Raw genomic sequence first — 12,500 nt, 5'->3', positions numbered from 1 at the left:
GTGTGGCCGTAGGCTCTAGGAATGCTAAGAATATTACTCTTATGCATTTGCATTTAGTAAGCTAAGCCATGCAGCCACTTGCAACATGATACCACGCTCATCGCTCGATCAGGCTCGATCAGGCGAGATATATAAGACTGGTGGGCCCATTCAGGACTCCTATGTCTGGTAGGATAACTTTAATTCATCCATCCTGTGTCTGTTGCAGGGAGGTGGAGAGAACAATCAACACAATAATGGTTTTCTTTCATGCCTCTTGAAGGACTCAATATTCTCTGTACTGCATTACATGTGAAAGTCGATTTATTACCCATGAACACACTACCTGTATGCTAATTCTATGTAAAAAGGTAGCTCCAGCCCTCATGATGTTGTCCAACATTTCCGCTATAAAACGGGATACAATTATTTTGGAAACATACCAAATTTGAAAAATAATTGAGAAGTTGCGCAATTACTAATCATGGAGCACAAAAAAAGCCTACAGCACCTGGTATTCCCAGGCAGTCTCCCATCCAGGTACTAACTAGGCCCGACCCTGCTTAGCTTCTGAGATCGGGCGCATTCAGTGTGGTGTGGCCGTAGGCTCTGGGCCTAGTGAGTTTGTACTTTTAAGCATCTAGTCGGCTAGACCTTGCAGTTTTGAAAGGCAATTGTGAAATGGCTCACTTCCTGAACTTGGAGCACAAAAAAGCCTACAGCACCTGGTATTCCCAGGCGGTCTCCCATCCAGGTACTAACGAGGCCTAACACTGCTTAACTTCCGAGATCGGGTGCATTCAGTGTGGTGTGGCCGTAGGCTCTAGGAATGCTAAGAATATTACTCTTATGCATTTGCATTTAGTAAGCTAAGCCATGCAGCCACTTGCAACATGATACCACGCTCATCGCTCGATCAGGCTCGATCAGGCGAGATATATAAGACTGGTGGGCCCATTCAGGACTCCTATGTCTGGTAGGATAACTTTAATTCATCCATCCTGTGTCTGTTGCAGGGAGGTGGAGAGAACAATCAACACAATAATGGTTTTCTTTCATGCCTCTTGAAGGACTCAATATTCTCTGTACTGCATTACATGTGAAAGTCGATTTATTACCCATGAACACACTACCTGTATGCTAATTCTATGTAAAAAGGTAGCTCCAGCCCTCATGATGTTGTCCAACATTTCCGCTATAAAACGGGATACAATTATTTTGGAAACATACCAAATTTGAAAAATAATTGAGAAGTTGCGCAATTACTAATCATGGAGCACAAAAAAGCCTACAGCACCTGGTATTCCCAGGCAGTCTCCCATCCAGGTACTAACTAGGCCCGACCCTGCTTAGCTTCCGAGATCGGGCGCATTCAGTGTGGTGTGGCCGTAGGCTCTGGGCCTAGTGAGTTTTGTACTTTTAAGCATCTAGTCGGCTAGACCTTGCAGTTTTGAAAGGCAATTGTGAAATGGCTCACTTCCTGAACTTGGAGCACAAAAAAGCCTACAGCACCTGGTATTCCCAGGCGGTCTCCCATCCAGGTACTAACTAGGCCTGACACTGCTTAACTTCCGAGATCAGACGAGATCGGGTGCATTCAATGTGGTGTGGCCGTAGGCTCTAGGAATGCTAAGAATATTACTCTTATGCATTTGCATTTAGTAAGCTAAGCCATGCAGCCACTTGCAACATGATACCACGCTCATCGTTCGATCAGGCGAGATATATAAGACTGGTGGGCCCATTCAGGACTCCTATGTCTGGTAGGATAACTTTAATTCATCCATCCTGTGTCTGTTGCAGGGAGGTGGAGAGAACAATCAACACAATAATGGTTTTCTTTCATGCCTCTTGAAGGACTCAATATTCTCTGTACTGCATTACATGTGAAAGTCGATTTATTACCCATGAACACACTACCTGTATGCTAATTCTATGTAAAAAGGTAGCTCCAGCCCTCATGATGTTGTCCAACATTTCCGCTATAAAACGGGATACAATTATTTTGGAAACATACCAAATTTGAAAAATAATTGAGAAGTTGCGCAATTACTAATCATGGAGCACAAAAAAAGCCTACAGCACTTGGTATTCCCAGGCAGTCTCCCATCCAGGTACTAACTAGGCCCGACCCTGCTTAGCTTCTGAGATCGGGCGCATTCAGTGTGGTGTGGCTGTAGGCTCTGGGCCTAGTGAGTTTGTACTTTTAAGCATCTAGTCGGCTAGACCTTGCAGTTTTGAAAGGAAATTGTGAAATGGCTCACTTCCTGAACTTGGAGCACAAAAAAGCCTACAGCACCTGGTATTCCCAGGTGGTCTCCCATCCAGGTACTAACTAGGCCCGACACTGCTTAGCTTCCGAGATCAGACGAGATCGGGCGCATTCAGTGTGGTGTGGCCGTAGGCTCAGGGCCTAGTGAGTTTTGTACTTTTAAGCATCTAGTCGGCTAGACCTTGCAGTTTTGAAAGGCAATTGAGAAATGGCTCACTTCCTGAACTTGGAGTACAAAAAAGCCTACAGCACCTGGTATTCCCAGGCGGTCTCCCATCCAGGTACTAACTAGGCCCGACACTGCTTAGCTTCTGAGATCAGACGAGATCAGGCGCATTCAGTGTGGTGTGGCCGTAGGCTCTGGGCCTAGTGAGTTTTGTACTTTTAAGCATCTAGTCGGCTAGACCTTGCAGTTTTAAAAGGCAATTGAGAAAGGGCTCACTTCCTGAACTTGGAGCACAAAAAAGCCTACAGCACCTGGTATTCCCAGGCGGTCTCCCATCCAGGTACTAACTAGGCCTGATACTGCTTAACTTCCGAGATCAGACGAGATCGGGTGCATTCAGTGTGGTGTGGCCGTAGGCTCTAGGAATGCTAAGAATATTACTCTTATGCATTTGCATTTAGTAAGCTAAGCCATGCAGCCACTTGCAACATGATACCACGCTCATCGCTCAATCAGGCTCGATCAGGCGAGATATATAAGACTGGTGGGCCCATTCAGGACTCCTATGTCTGGTAGGATAACTTTAATTCATCCATCCTGTGTCTGTTGCAGGGAGGTGGAGAGAACAATCAACACAATAATGGTTTTCTTTCATGCCTCTTGAAGGACTCAATATTCTCTGTACTGCATTACATGTGAAAGTCGATTTATTACCCATGAACACACTACCTGTATGCTAATTCTATGTAAAAAGGTAGCTCCAGCCCTCATGATGTTGTCCAACATTTCCGCTATAAAACGGGATACAATTATTTTGGAAACATACCAAATTTGAAAAATAATTGAGAAGTTGCGCAATTACTAATCATGGAGCACAAAAAAGCCTACAGCACCTGGTATTCCCAGGCAGTCTCCCATCCAGGTACTAACTAGGCCCGACCCTGCTTAGCTTCCGAGATCGGGCGCATTCAGTGTGGTGTGGCCGTAGGCTCTGGGCCTAGTGAGTTTTGTACTTTTAAGCATCTAGTCGGCTAGACCTTGCAGTTTTGAAAGGCAATTGTGAAATGGCTCACTTCCTGAACTTGGAGCACAAAAAAGCCTACAGCACCTGGTATTCCCAGGCGGTCTCCCATCCAGGTACTAACTAGGCCTGACACTGCTTAACTTCCGAGATCAGACGAGATCGGGTGCATTCAGTGTGGTGTGGCCGTAGGCTCTAGGAATGCTAAGAATATTACTCTTATGCATTTGCATTTAGTAAGCTAAGCCATGCAGCCACTTGCAACATGATACCACGCTCATCGCTCGATCAGGCTCGATCAGGCGAGATATATAAGACTGGTGGGCCCATTCAGGACTCCTATGTCTGGTAGGATAACTTTAATTCATCCATCCTGTGTCTGTTGCAGGGAGGTGGAGAGAACAATCAACACAATAATGGTTTTCTTTCATGCCTCTTGAAGGACTCAATATTCTCTGTACTGCATTACATGTGAAAGTCGATTTATTACCCATGAACACACTACCTGTATGCTAATTCTATGTAAAAAGGTAGCTCCAGCCCTCATGATGTTGTCCAACATTTCCGCTATAAAACGGGATACAATTATTTTGGAAACATACCAAATTTGAAAAATAATTGAGAAGTTGCGCAATTACTAATCATGGAGCACAAAAAAAGCCTACAGCACCTGGTATTCCCAGGCAGTCTCCCATCCAGGTACTAACTAGGCCCGACCCTGCTTAGCTTCTGAGATCGGGCGCATTCAGTGTGGTGTGGCCGTAGGCTCTGGGCCTAGTGAGTTTGTACTTTTAAGCATCTAGTCGGCTAGACCTTGCAGTTTTGAAAGGCAATTGTGAAATGGCTCACTTCCTGAACTTGGAGCACAAAAAAGCCTACAGCACCTGGTATTCCCAGGCGGTCTCCCATCCAGGTACTAACGAGGCCTAACACTGCTTAACTTCCGAGATCGGGTGCATTCAGTGTGGTGTGGCCGTAGGCTCTAGGAATGCTAAGAATATTACTCTTATGCATTTGCATTTAGTAAGCTAAGCCATGCAGCCACTTGCAACATGATACCACGCTCATCGCTCGATCAGGCTCGATCAGGCGAGATATATAAGACTGGTGGGCCCATTCAGGACTCCTATGTCTGGTAGGATAACTTTAATTCATCCATCCTGTGTCTGTTGCAGGGAGGTGGAGAGAACAATCAACACAATAATGGTTTTCTTTCATGCCTCTTGAACGACTCAATATTCTCTGTACTGCATTACATGTGAAAGTCGATTTATTACCCATGAACACACTACCTGTATGCTAATTCTATGTAAAAAGGTAGCTCCAGCCCTCATGATGTTGTCCAACATTTCCGCTATAAAACGGGATACAATTATTTTGGAAACATACCAAATTTGAAAAATAATTGAGAAGTTGCGCAATTACTAATCATGGAGCACAAAAAAAGCCTACAGCACCTGGTATTCCCAGGCAGTCTCCCATCCAGGTACTAACTAGGGCCGACCCTGCTTAGCTTCCGAGATTGGGCGCATTCAGTGTGGTGTGGCCGTAGGCTCTGGGCCTAGTGAGTTTGTACTTTTAAGCATCTAGTCGGCTAGACCTTGCAGTTTTGAAAGGCAATTGTGAAATGGCTCACTTCCTGAACTTGGAGCACAAAAAAGCCTACAGCACCTGGTATTCCCAGGTGGTCTCCCATCCAGGTACTAACTAGGCCCGACACTGCTTAGCTTCCGAGATCAGACGAGATCGGGCGCATTCAGTGTGGTGTGGCCGTAGGCTCTGGGCCTAGTGAGTTTTGTACTTTTAAGCATCTAGTCGGCTAGACCTTGCAGTTTTGAAAGGCAATTGAGAAATGGCTCACTTCCTGAACTTGGAGTACAAAAAAGCCTACAGCACCTGGTATTCCCAGGCGGTCTCCCATCCAGGTACTAACTAGGCCCGACACTGCTTAGCTTCTGAGATCAGACGAGATCAGGCGCATTCAGTGTGGTGTGGCCGTAGGCTCTGGGCCTAGTGAGCTTTGTACTTTTAAGCATCTAGTCGGCTAGACCTTGCAGTTTTAAAAGGCAATTGAGAAAGGGCTCACTTCCTGAACTTGGAGCACAAAAAAGCCTACAGCACCTGGTATTCCCAGGCGGTCTCCCATCCAGGTACTAACTAGGCCTGACACTGCTTAACTTCCGAGATCAGACAAGATCGGGTGCATTCAGTGTGGTGTGGCCGTAGGCTCTAGGAATGCTAAGAATATTACTCTTATGCATTTGCATTTAGTAAGCTAAGCCATGCAGCCACTTGCAACATGATACCACGCTCATCGCTCGATCAGGCTCGATCAGGCGAGATATATAAGACTGGTGGGCCCATTCAGGACTCCTATGTCTGGTAGGATAACTTTAATTCATCCATCCTGTGTCTGTTGCAGGGAGGTGGAGAGAACAATCAACACAATAATGGTTTTCTTTCATGCCTCTTGAAGGACTCAATATTCTCTGTACTGCATTACATGTGAAAGTCGATTTATTACCCATGAACACACTACCTGTATGCTAATTCTATGTAAAAAGGTAGCTCCAGCCCTCATGATGTTGTCCAACATTTCCGCTATAAAACGGGATACAATTATTTTGGAAACATACCAAATTTGAAAAATAATTGAGAAGTTGCGCAATTACTAATCATGGAGCACAAAAAAGCCTACAGCACCTGGTATTCCCAGGCAGTCTCCCATCCAGGTACTAACTAGGCCCGACCCTGCTTAGCTTCCGAGATCGGGCGCATTCAGTGTGGTGTGGCCGTAGGCTCTGGGCCTAGTGAGTTTTGTACTTTTAAGCATCTAGTCGGCTAGACCTTGCAGTTTTGAAAGGCAATTGTGAAATGGCTCACTTCCTGAACTTGGAGCACAAAAAAGCCTACAGCACCTGGTATTCCCAGGTGGTCTCCCATCCAGGTACTAACTAGGCCCGACACTGCTTAGCTTCCGAGATCAGACGAGATCGGGCGCAATCAGTGTGGTGTGGCCGTAGGCTCTGGGCCTAGTGAGTTTTGTACTTTTAAGCATCTAGTCAGCTAGACCTTGCAGTTTTGAAAGGCAATTGAGAAATGGCTCACTTCCTGAACTTGGAGCACAAAAAAGCCTACAGCACCTGGTATTCCCAGGCGGTCTCCCATCCAGGTACTAACGAGGCCCGACACTGCTTAGCTTCCGAGATCAGACGAGATCGGGCGCATTCAGTGTGGTGTGGCCGTAGGCTCTGGGCCTTGTGAGTTTTGTACTTTTAAGCATCTAGTCAGCTAGACCTTGCAGTTTTGAAAGGCAATTGAGAAATGGCTCACTTCCTGAACTTGGAGTACAAAAAAGCCTACAGCACCTGGTATTCCCAGGCGGTCTCCCATCCAGGTACTAACTAGGCCCGACACTGCTTAGCTTCTGAGATCAGACGAGATCAGGCGCATTCAGTGTGGTGTGGCCGTAGGCTCTGGGCCTAGTGAGTTTTGTACTTTTAAGCATCTAGTCGGCTAGACCTTGCAGTTTTGAAAGGCAATTGTGAAATGGCTCACTTCCTGAACTTGGAGCACAAAAAAGCCTACAGCACCTGGTATTCCCAGGTGGTCTCCCATCCAGGTACTAACTAGGCCTGACACTGCTTAGCTTCCGAGATCAGACGAGATCGGGCGCAATCAGTGTGGTGTGGCCGTAGGCTCTGGGCCTAGTGAGTTTTGTACTTTTAAGCATCTAGTCAGCTAGACCTTGCAGTTTTGAAAGGCAATTGAGAAATGGCTCACTTCCTGAACTTGGAGCACAAAAAAGCCTACAGCACCTGGTATTCCCAGGCGGTCTCCCATCCAGGTACTAACGAGGCCCGACACTGCTTAGCTTCCGAGATCAGACGAGATCGGGCGCATTCAGTGTGGTGTGGCCGTAGGCTCTGGGCCTTGTGAGTTTTGTACTTTTAAGCATCTAGTCGGCTAGACCTTCCAGTTTTGAAAGGCAATTGAGAAATGGCTCACTTCCTGAACTTGGAGTACAAAAAAGCCTACAGCACCTGGTATTCCCAGGCGGTCTCCCATCCAGGTACTAACTAGGCCCGACCCTGCTTAGCTTCCGAGATCAGGCGCATTCAGTGTGGTGTGGCCGTAGGCTCTGGGCCTAGTGAGTTTTGTACTTTTAAGCATCTAGTCGGCTAGACCTTGCAGTTTTGAAAGGCAATTGTGAAATGGCTCACTTCCTGAACTTGGAGCACAAAAAAGCCTACAGCACCTGGTATTCCCAGGCGGTCTCCCATCCAGGTACTAACTAGGCCCGACACTGCTTAGCTTCTGAGATCAGGCGCATTCAGTGTGGTGTGGCCGTAGGCTCTGGGCTTAGAGAGTTTTATACTTTTAAGCATCTAGTCGGCTAGACCTTGCAGTTTTGAAAGGCAATTGTGAAATGGCTCACTTCCTGAACTTGGAGCACAAAAAAGCCTACAGCACCTGGTATTCCCAGGTGGTCTCCCATCCAGGTACTAACTAGGCCCTACACTGCTTAGCTTCCGAGATCAGACGCAATCAGTGTGGTGTGGCCGTAGGCTCTGGGCCTAGTGAGTTTTGTACTTTTAAGCATCTAGTCAGCTAGACCTTGCAGTTTTGAAAGGCAATTGAGAAATGGCTCACTTCCTGAACTTGGAGCACAAAAAAGCCTACAGCACCTGGTATTCCCAGGCGGTCTCCCATCCAAGTACTAACAAGGCCCGACACTGCTTAGCTTCCGAGATCAGACGAGATCGGACGCATTCAGTGTGGTGTGGCCGTAGGCTCTGGGCCTTGTGAGTTTTGTACTTTTAAGCATCTAGTCGGCTAGACCTTGCAGTTTTGAAAGGCAATTGAGAAATGGCTCACTTCCTGAACTTGGAGTACAAAAAAGCCTACAGCACCTGGTATTCCCAGGCGGTCTCCCATCCAGGTACTAACTAGGCCCGACACTGCTTAGCTTCTGAGATCAGACGAGATCAGGCGCATTCAGTGTGGTGTGGCCGTAGGCTCTGGGCCTAGTGAGTTTTGTACTTTTAAGCATCTAGTCGGCTAGACCTTGCAGTTTTGAAAGGCAATTGTGAAATGGCTCACTTCCTGAACTTGGAGCACAAAAAAGCCTACAGCACCTGGTATTCCCAGGCGGTCTCCCATCCAGGTACTAACAAGGCCTAACACTGCTTAACTTCCGAGATCGGGTGCATTCAGTGTGGTGTGGCCGTAGGCTCTGGGCCTAGTGAGTTTGTACTTTTAAGCATCTAGTCGGCTAGACCTTGCAGTTTTGAAAGGCAATTGTGAAATGGCTCACTTCCTGAACTTGGAGCACAAAAAAGCCTACAGCACCTGGTATTCCCAGGCGGTCTCCCATCCAGGTACTAACAAGGCCTAACACTGCTTAACTTCCGAGATCGGGTGCATTCAGTGTGGTGTGGCCGTAGGCTCTAGGAATGCTAAGAATATTACTCTTATGCATTTGCATTTAGTAAGCTAAGCCATGCAGCCACTTGCAACATGATACCACGCTCATCGCTCGATCAGGCTCGATCAGGCGAGATATATAAGACTGGTGGGCCCATTCAGGACTCCTATGTCTGGTAGGATAACTTTAATTCATCCATCCTGTGTCTGTTGCAGGGAGGTGGAGAGAACAATCAACACAATAATGGTTTTCTTTCATGCCTCTTGAAGGACTCAATATTCTCTGTACTGCATTACATGTGAAAGTCGATTTATTACCCATGAACACACTACCTGTATGCTAATTCTATGTAAAAAGGTAGCTCCAGCCCTCATGATGTTGTCCAACATTTCCGCTATAAAACGGGATACAATTATTTTGGAAACATACCAAATTTGAAAAATAATTGAGAAGTTGCGCAATTACTAATCATGGAGCACAAAAAAAGCCTACAGCACCTGGTATTCCCAGGCAGTCTCCCATCCAGGTACTAACTAGGCCCGACCCTGCTTAGCTTCTGAGATCGGGCGCATTCAGTGTGGTGTGGCCGTAGGCTCTGGGCCTAGTGAGTTTGTACTTTTAAGCATCTAGTCGGCTAGACCTTGCAGTTTTGAAAGGCAATTGTGAAATGGCTCACTTCCTGAACTTGGAGCACAAAAAAGCCTACAGCACCTGGTAATCCCAGGTGGTCTCCCATCCAGGTACTAACTAGGCCCGACACTGCTTAGCTTCCGAGATCAGACGAGATCGGGCGCAATCAGTGTGGTGTGGCCGTAGGCTTTGGGCCTAGTGAGTTTTGTACTTTTAAGCATCTAGTCAGCTAGACCTTGCAGTTTTGAAAGGCAATTGAGAAATGGCTCACTTCCTGAACTTGGAGCACAAAAAAGCCTACAGCACCTGGTATTCCCAGGCGGTCTCCCATCCAGGTACTAACGAGGCCCGACACTGCTTAGCTTCCGAGATCAGACGAGATCGGGCGCATTCAGTGTGGTGTGGCCGTAGGCTCTGGGCCTTGTGAGTTTTGTACTTTTAAGCATCTAGTCAGCTAGACCTTGCAGTTTTGAAAGGCAATTGAGAAATGGCTCACTTCCTGAACTTGGAGTACAAAAAAGCCTACAGCACCTGGTATTCCCAGGCGGTCTCCCATCCAGGTACTAACTAGGCCCGACACTGCTTAGCTTCTGAGATCAGACGAGATCAGGCGCATTCAGTGTGGTGTGGCCGTAGGCTCTGGGCCTAGTGAGTTTTGTACTTTTAAGCATCTAGTCGGCTAGACCTTGCAGTTTTGAAAGGCAATTGTGAAATGGCTCACTTCCTGAACTTGGAGCACAAAAAAGCCTACAGCACCTGGTATTCCCAGGTGGTCTCCCATCCAGGTACTAACTAGGCCTGACACTGCTTAGCTTCCGAGATCAGACGAGATCGGGCGCAATCAGTGTGGTGTGGCCGTAGGCTCTGGGCCTAGTGAGTTTTGTACTTTTAAGCATCTAGTCAGCTAGACCTTGCAGTTTTGAAAGGCAATTGAGAAATGGCTCACTTCCTGAACTTGGAGCACAAAAAAGCCTACAGCACCTGGTATTCCCAGGCGGTCTCCCATCCAGGTACTAACGAGGCCCGACACTGCTTAGCTTCCGAGATCAGACGAGATCGGGCGCATTCAGTGTGGTGTGGCCGTAGGCTCTGGGCCTTGTGAGTTTTGTACTTTTAAGCATCTAGTCGGCTAGACCTTGCAGTTTTGAAAGGCAATTGAGAAATGGCTCACTTCCTGAACTTGGAGTACAAAAAAGCCTACAGCACCTGGTATTCCCAGGCGGTCTCCCATCCAGGTACTAACTAGGCCCGACCCTGCTTAGCTTCCGAGATCAGGCGCATTCAGTGTGGTGTGGCCGTAGGCTCTGGGCCTAGTGAGTTTTGTACTTTTAAGCATCTAGTCGGCTAGACCTTGCAGTTTTGAAAGGCAATTGTGAAATGGCTCACTTCCTGAACTTGGAGCACAAAAAAGCCTACAGCACCTGGTATTCCCAGGCGGTCTCCCATCCAGGTACTAACTAGGCCCGACACTGCTTAGCTTCTGAGATCAGGCGCATTCAGTGTGGTGTGGCCGTAGGCTCTGGGCTTAGAAAGTTTTGTACTTTTAAGCATCTAGTCGGCTAGACCTTGCAGTTTTGAAAGGCAATTGTGAAATGGCTCACTTCCTGAACTTGGAGCACAAAAAAGCCTACAGCACCTGGTATTCCCAGGTGGTCTCCCATCCAGGTACTAACTAGGCCCGACACTGCTTAGCTTCCGAGATCAGACGCAATCAGTGTGGTGTGGCCGTAGGCTCTGGGCCTAGTGAGTTTTGTACTTTTAAGCATCTAGTCAGCTAGACCTTGCAGTTTTGAAAGGCAATTGAGAAATGGCTCACTTCCTGAACTTGGAGCACAAAAAAGCCTACAGCACCTGGTATTCCCAGGCGGTCTCCCATCCAAGTACTAATGAGGCCCGACACTGCTTAGCTTCCGAGATCAGACGAGATCGGACGCATTCAGTGTGGTGTGGCCGTAGGCTCTGGGCCTTGTGAGTTTTGTACTTTTAAGCATCTAGTCGGCTAGACCTTGCAGTTTTGAAAGGCAATTGAGAAATGGCTCACTTCCTGAACTTGGAGTACAAAAAAGCCTACAGCACCTGGTATTCCCAGGCGGTCTCCCATCCAGGTACTAACTAGGCCCGACACTGCTTAGCTTCTGAGATCAGACGAGATCAGGCGCATTCAGTGTGGTGTGGCCGTAGGCTCTGGGCCTAGTGAGTTTTGTACTTTTAAGCATCTAGTCGGCTAGACCTTGCAGTTTTGAAAGGCAATTGTGAAATGGCTCACTTCCTGAACTTGGAGCACAAAAAAGCCTACAGCACCTGGTATTCCCAGGCGGTCTCCCATCCAGGTACTAACAAGGCCTAACACTGCTTAACTTCCGAGATCGGGTGCATTCAGTGTGGTGTGGCCGTAGGCTCTGGGCCTAGTGAGTTTGTACTTTTAAGCATCTAGTCGGCTAGACCTTGCAGTTTTGAAAGGCAATTGTGAAATGGCTCACTTCCTGAACTTGGAGCACAAAAAAGCCTACAGCACCTGGTATTCCCAGGCGGTCTCCCATCCAGGTACTAACAAGGCCTAACACTGTTTAACTTCCGAGATCGGGTGCATTCAGTGTGGTGTGGCCGTAGGCTCTAGGAATGCTAAGAATATTACTCTTATGCATTTGCATTTAGTAAGCTAAGCCATGCAGCCACTTGCAACATGATACCACGCTCATCGCTCGATCAGGCTCGATCAGGCGAGATATATAAGACTGGTGGGCCCATTCAGGACTCCTATGTCTGGTAGGATAACTTTAATTCATCCATCCTGTGTCTGTTGCAGGGAGGTGGAGAGAACAATCAACACAATAATGGTTTTCTTTCATGCCTCTTGAACGACTCAATATTCTCTGTACTGCATTACATGTGAAAGTCGATTTATTACCCATGAACACACTACCTGTATGCTAATTCTATGTAAAAAGGTAGCTCCAGCCCTCATGATGTTGTCCAACATTTCCGCTATAAAACGGGATACAAT

General features: G+C 47.2%; 23 non-coding genes and 20 pseudogenes across 23 annotated transcripts in view; all 43 read right to left on the bottom strand.

Moving 5' to 3' along the window:
- LOC138549320 (5S ribosomal RNA) overlaps positions 1 to 14 on the bottom strand; it is a 119-nt gene extending 105 nt beyond the window's left edge. The window contains exon 1 of the ribosomal RNA XR_011293102.1: positions 1 to 14. This exon is cut by the window's left edge and continues 105 nt beyond it. This is a non-coding gene — a ribosomal RNA (5S ribosomal RNA).
- A 464-nt stretch (positions 15 to 478) lies between these two features.
- Positions 479 to 587, bottom strand: LOC138545434 (5S ribosomal RNA; annotated as a pseudogene).
- Positions 588 to 692: 105 nt separating this feature from the next.
- Positions 693 to 801, bottom strand: LOC138542897 (5S ribosomal RNA; annotated as a pseudogene).
- A 463-nt stretch (positions 802 to 1,264) lies between these two features.
- Positions 1,265 to 1,373, bottom strand: LOC138543707 (5S ribosomal RNA; annotated as a pseudogene).
- Positions 1,374 to 1,479: 106 nt separating this feature from the next.
- LOC138551000 (5S ribosomal RNA) lies at positions 1,480 to 1,598 on the bottom strand. The gene has a single exon (XR_011294739.1). It is a non-coding gene; the product is annotated as a 5S ribosomal RNA (ribosomal RNA).
- A 454-nt stretch (positions 1,599 to 2,052) lies between these two features.
- Positions 2,053 to 2,161, bottom strand: LOC138547002 (5S ribosomal RNA; annotated as a pseudogene).
- Positions 2,162 to 2,266: 105 nt separating this feature from the next.
- LOC138536835 (5S ribosomal RNA) lies at positions 2,267 to 2,385 on the bottom strand. The gene has a single exon (XR_011284996.1). It is a non-coding gene; the product is annotated as a 5S ribosomal RNA (ribosomal RNA).
- Positions 2,386 to 2,491: 106 nt separating this feature from the next.
- On the bottom strand, positions 2,492 to 2,610 carry LOC138545365 (5S ribosomal RNA). The gene has a single exon (XR_011290810.1). It is a non-coding gene; the product is annotated as a 5S ribosomal RNA (ribosomal RNA).
- A 106-nt stretch (positions 2,611 to 2,716) lies between these two features.
- On the bottom strand, positions 2,717 to 2,835 carry LOC138540495 (5S ribosomal RNA). Its single transcript, XR_011288540.1, has one exon. It is a non-coding gene; the product is annotated as a 5S ribosomal RNA (ribosomal RNA).
- A 463-nt stretch (positions 2,836 to 3,298) lies between these two features.
- LOC138543706 (5S ribosomal RNA) lies at positions 3,299 to 3,407 on the bottom strand (annotated as a pseudogene).
- A 106-nt stretch (positions 3,408 to 3,513) lies between these two features.
- Positions 3,514 to 3,632, bottom strand: LOC138549319 (5S ribosomal RNA). The gene has a single exon (XR_011293101.1). It is a non-coding gene; the product is annotated as a 5S ribosomal RNA (ribosomal RNA).
- Positions 3,633 to 4,096: 464 nt separating this feature from the next.
- On the bottom strand, positions 4,097 to 4,205 carry LOC138545433 (5S ribosomal RNA; annotated as a pseudogene).
- A 105-nt stretch (positions 4,206 to 4,310) lies between these two features.
- Positions 4,311 to 4,419, bottom strand: LOC138542896 (5S ribosomal RNA; annotated as a pseudogene).
- A 464-nt stretch (positions 4,420 to 4,883) lies between these two features.
- On the bottom strand, positions 4,884 to 4,992 carry LOC138547031 (5S ribosomal RNA; annotated as a pseudogene).
- Positions 4,993 to 5,097: 105 nt separating this feature from the next.
- On the bottom strand, positions 5,098 to 5,216 carry LOC138536823 (5S ribosomal RNA). The gene has a single exon (XR_011284985.1). It is a non-coding gene; the product is annotated as a 5S ribosomal RNA (ribosomal RNA).
- Positions 5,217 to 5,322: 106 nt separating this feature from the next.
- LOC138545353 (5S ribosomal RNA) lies at positions 5,323 to 5,441 on the bottom strand. Its single transcript, XR_011290808.1, has one exon. It is a non-coding gene; the product is annotated as a 5S ribosomal RNA (ribosomal RNA).
- Positions 5,442 to 5,547: 106 nt separating this feature from the next.
- On the bottom strand, positions 5,548 to 5,666 carry LOC138540472 (5S ribosomal RNA). Its single transcript, XR_011288519.1, has one exon. It is a non-coding gene; the product is annotated as a 5S ribosomal RNA (ribosomal RNA).
- Positions 5,667 to 6,129: 463 nt separating this feature from the next.
- Positions 6,130 to 6,238, bottom strand: LOC138543705 (5S ribosomal RNA; annotated as a pseudogene).
- Positions 6,239 to 6,344: 106 nt separating this feature from the next.
- LOC138548383 (5S ribosomal RNA) lies at positions 6,345 to 6,463 on the bottom strand. Its single transcript, XR_011292187.1, has one exon. It is a non-coding gene; the product is annotated as a 5S ribosomal RNA (ribosomal RNA).
- A 106-nt stretch (positions 6,464 to 6,569) lies between these two features.
- Positions 6,570 to 6,688, bottom strand: LOC138550694 (5S ribosomal RNA). Its single transcript, XR_011294442.1, has one exon. It is a non-coding gene; the product is annotated as a 5S ribosomal RNA (ribosomal RNA).
- A 106-nt stretch (positions 6,689 to 6,794) lies between these two features.
- On the bottom strand, positions 6,795 to 6,913 carry LOC138545342 (5S ribosomal RNA). Its single transcript, XR_011290807.1, has one exon. It is a non-coding gene; the product is annotated as a 5S ribosomal RNA (ribosomal RNA).
- A 106-nt stretch (positions 6,914 to 7,019) lies between these two features.
- Positions 7,020 to 7,138, bottom strand: LOC138539153 (5S ribosomal RNA). The gene has a single exon (XR_011287230.1). It is a non-coding gene; the product is annotated as a 5S ribosomal RNA (ribosomal RNA).
- A 106-nt stretch (positions 7,139 to 7,244) lies between these two features.
- LOC138550693 (5S ribosomal RNA) lies at positions 7,245 to 7,363 on the bottom strand. The gene has a single exon (XR_011294441.1). It is a non-coding gene; the product is annotated as a 5S ribosomal RNA (ribosomal RNA).
- Positions 7,364 to 7,469: 106 nt separating this feature from the next.
- Positions 7,470 to 7,578, bottom strand: LOC138543174 (5S ribosomal RNA; annotated as a pseudogene).
- A 106-nt stretch (positions 7,579 to 7,684) lies between these two features.
- On the bottom strand, positions 7,685 to 7,793 carry LOC138542680 (5S ribosomal RNA; annotated as a pseudogene).
- A 106-nt stretch (positions 7,794 to 7,899) lies between these two features.
- Positions 7,900 to 8,008, bottom strand: LOC138543209 (5S ribosomal RNA; annotated as a pseudogene).
- A 106-nt stretch (positions 8,009 to 8,114) lies between these two features.
- On the bottom strand, positions 8,115 to 8,233 carry LOC138537233 (5S ribosomal RNA). Its single transcript, XR_011285375.1, has one exon. It is a non-coding gene; the product is annotated as a 5S ribosomal RNA (ribosomal RNA).
- Positions 8,234 to 8,339: 106 nt separating this feature from the next.
- On the bottom strand, positions 8,340 to 8,458 carry LOC138545331 (5S ribosomal RNA). The gene has a single exon (XR_011290806.1). It is a non-coding gene; the product is annotated as a 5S ribosomal RNA (ribosomal RNA).
- Positions 8,459 to 8,564: 106 nt separating this feature from the next.
- LOC138542752 (5S ribosomal RNA) lies at positions 8,565 to 8,673 on the bottom strand (annotated as a pseudogene).
- Positions 8,674 to 8,778: 105 nt separating this feature from the next.
- On the bottom strand, positions 8,779 to 8,887 carry LOC138542751 (5S ribosomal RNA; annotated as a pseudogene).
- Positions 8,888 to 9,351: 464 nt separating this feature from the next.
- Positions 9,352 to 9,460, bottom strand: LOC138545432 (5S ribosomal RNA; annotated as a pseudogene).
- A 105-nt stretch (positions 9,461 to 9,565) lies between these two features.
- LOC138541024 (5S ribosomal RNA) lies at positions 9,566 to 9,684 on the bottom strand. The gene has a single exon (XR_011289043.1). It is a non-coding gene; the product is annotated as a 5S ribosomal RNA (ribosomal RNA).
- Positions 9,685 to 9,790: 106 nt separating this feature from the next.
- Positions 9,791 to 9,909, bottom strand: LOC138550692 (5S ribosomal RNA). Its single transcript, XR_011294440.1, has one exon. It is a non-coding gene; the product is annotated as a 5S ribosomal RNA (ribosomal RNA).
- Positions 9,910 to 10,015: 106 nt separating this feature from the next.
- LOC138545320 (5S ribosomal RNA) lies at positions 10,016 to 10,134 on the bottom strand. Its single transcript, XR_011290805.1, has one exon. It is a non-coding gene; the product is annotated as a 5S ribosomal RNA (ribosomal RNA).
- A 106-nt stretch (positions 10,135 to 10,240) lies between these two features.
- Positions 10,241 to 10,359, bottom strand: LOC138539152 (5S ribosomal RNA). The gene has a single exon (XR_011287229.1). It is a non-coding gene; the product is annotated as a 5S ribosomal RNA (ribosomal RNA).
- Positions 10,360 to 10,465: 106 nt separating this feature from the next.
- Positions 10,466 to 10,584, bottom strand: LOC138550691 (5S ribosomal RNA). The gene has a single exon (XR_011294439.1). It is a non-coding gene; the product is annotated as a 5S ribosomal RNA (ribosomal RNA).
- A 106-nt stretch (positions 10,585 to 10,690) lies between these two features.
- Positions 10,691 to 10,799, bottom strand: LOC138543173 (5S ribosomal RNA; annotated as a pseudogene).
- Positions 10,800 to 10,905: 106 nt separating this feature from the next.
- Positions 10,906 to 11,014, bottom strand: LOC138542679 (5S ribosomal RNA; annotated as a pseudogene).
- Positions 11,015 to 11,120: 106 nt separating this feature from the next.
- LOC138543978 (5S ribosomal RNA) lies at positions 11,121 to 11,229 on the bottom strand (annotated as a pseudogene).
- A 106-nt stretch (positions 11,230 to 11,335) lies between these two features.
- LOC138540699 (5S ribosomal RNA) lies at positions 11,336 to 11,454 on the bottom strand. The gene has a single exon (XR_011288736.1). It is a non-coding gene; the product is annotated as a 5S ribosomal RNA (ribosomal RNA).
- A 106-nt stretch (positions 11,455 to 11,560) lies between these two features.
- LOC138545309 (5S ribosomal RNA) lies at positions 11,561 to 11,679 on the bottom strand. The gene has a single exon (XR_011290804.1). It is a non-coding gene; the product is annotated as a 5S ribosomal RNA (ribosomal RNA).
- A 106-nt stretch (positions 11,680 to 11,785) lies between these two features.
- On the bottom strand, positions 11,786 to 11,894 carry LOC138542749 (5S ribosomal RNA; annotated as a pseudogene).
- Positions 11,895 to 11,999: 105 nt separating this feature from the next.
- On the bottom strand, positions 12,000 to 12,108 carry LOC138542919 (5S ribosomal RNA; annotated as a pseudogene).
- Positions 12,109 to 12,500: the final 392 nt, after the last annotated feature.

The sequence above is a fragment of the Ambystoma mexicanum genome, unplaced genomic scaffold (assembly GCF_040938575.1).
Source record: "Ambystoma mexicanum isolate Mex_15411 unplaced genomic scaffold, UKY_AmexF1_1 Mex_scaf10, whole genome shotgun sequence".
NCBI lineage: Eukaryota > Metazoa > Chordata > Amphibia > Caudata > Ambystomatidae > Ambystoma > Ambystoma mexicanum.
The sequence above is the reverse complement of the archived record's forward strand: the minus strand, read 5'-3'. Positions and strand labels throughout refer to the sequence as shown.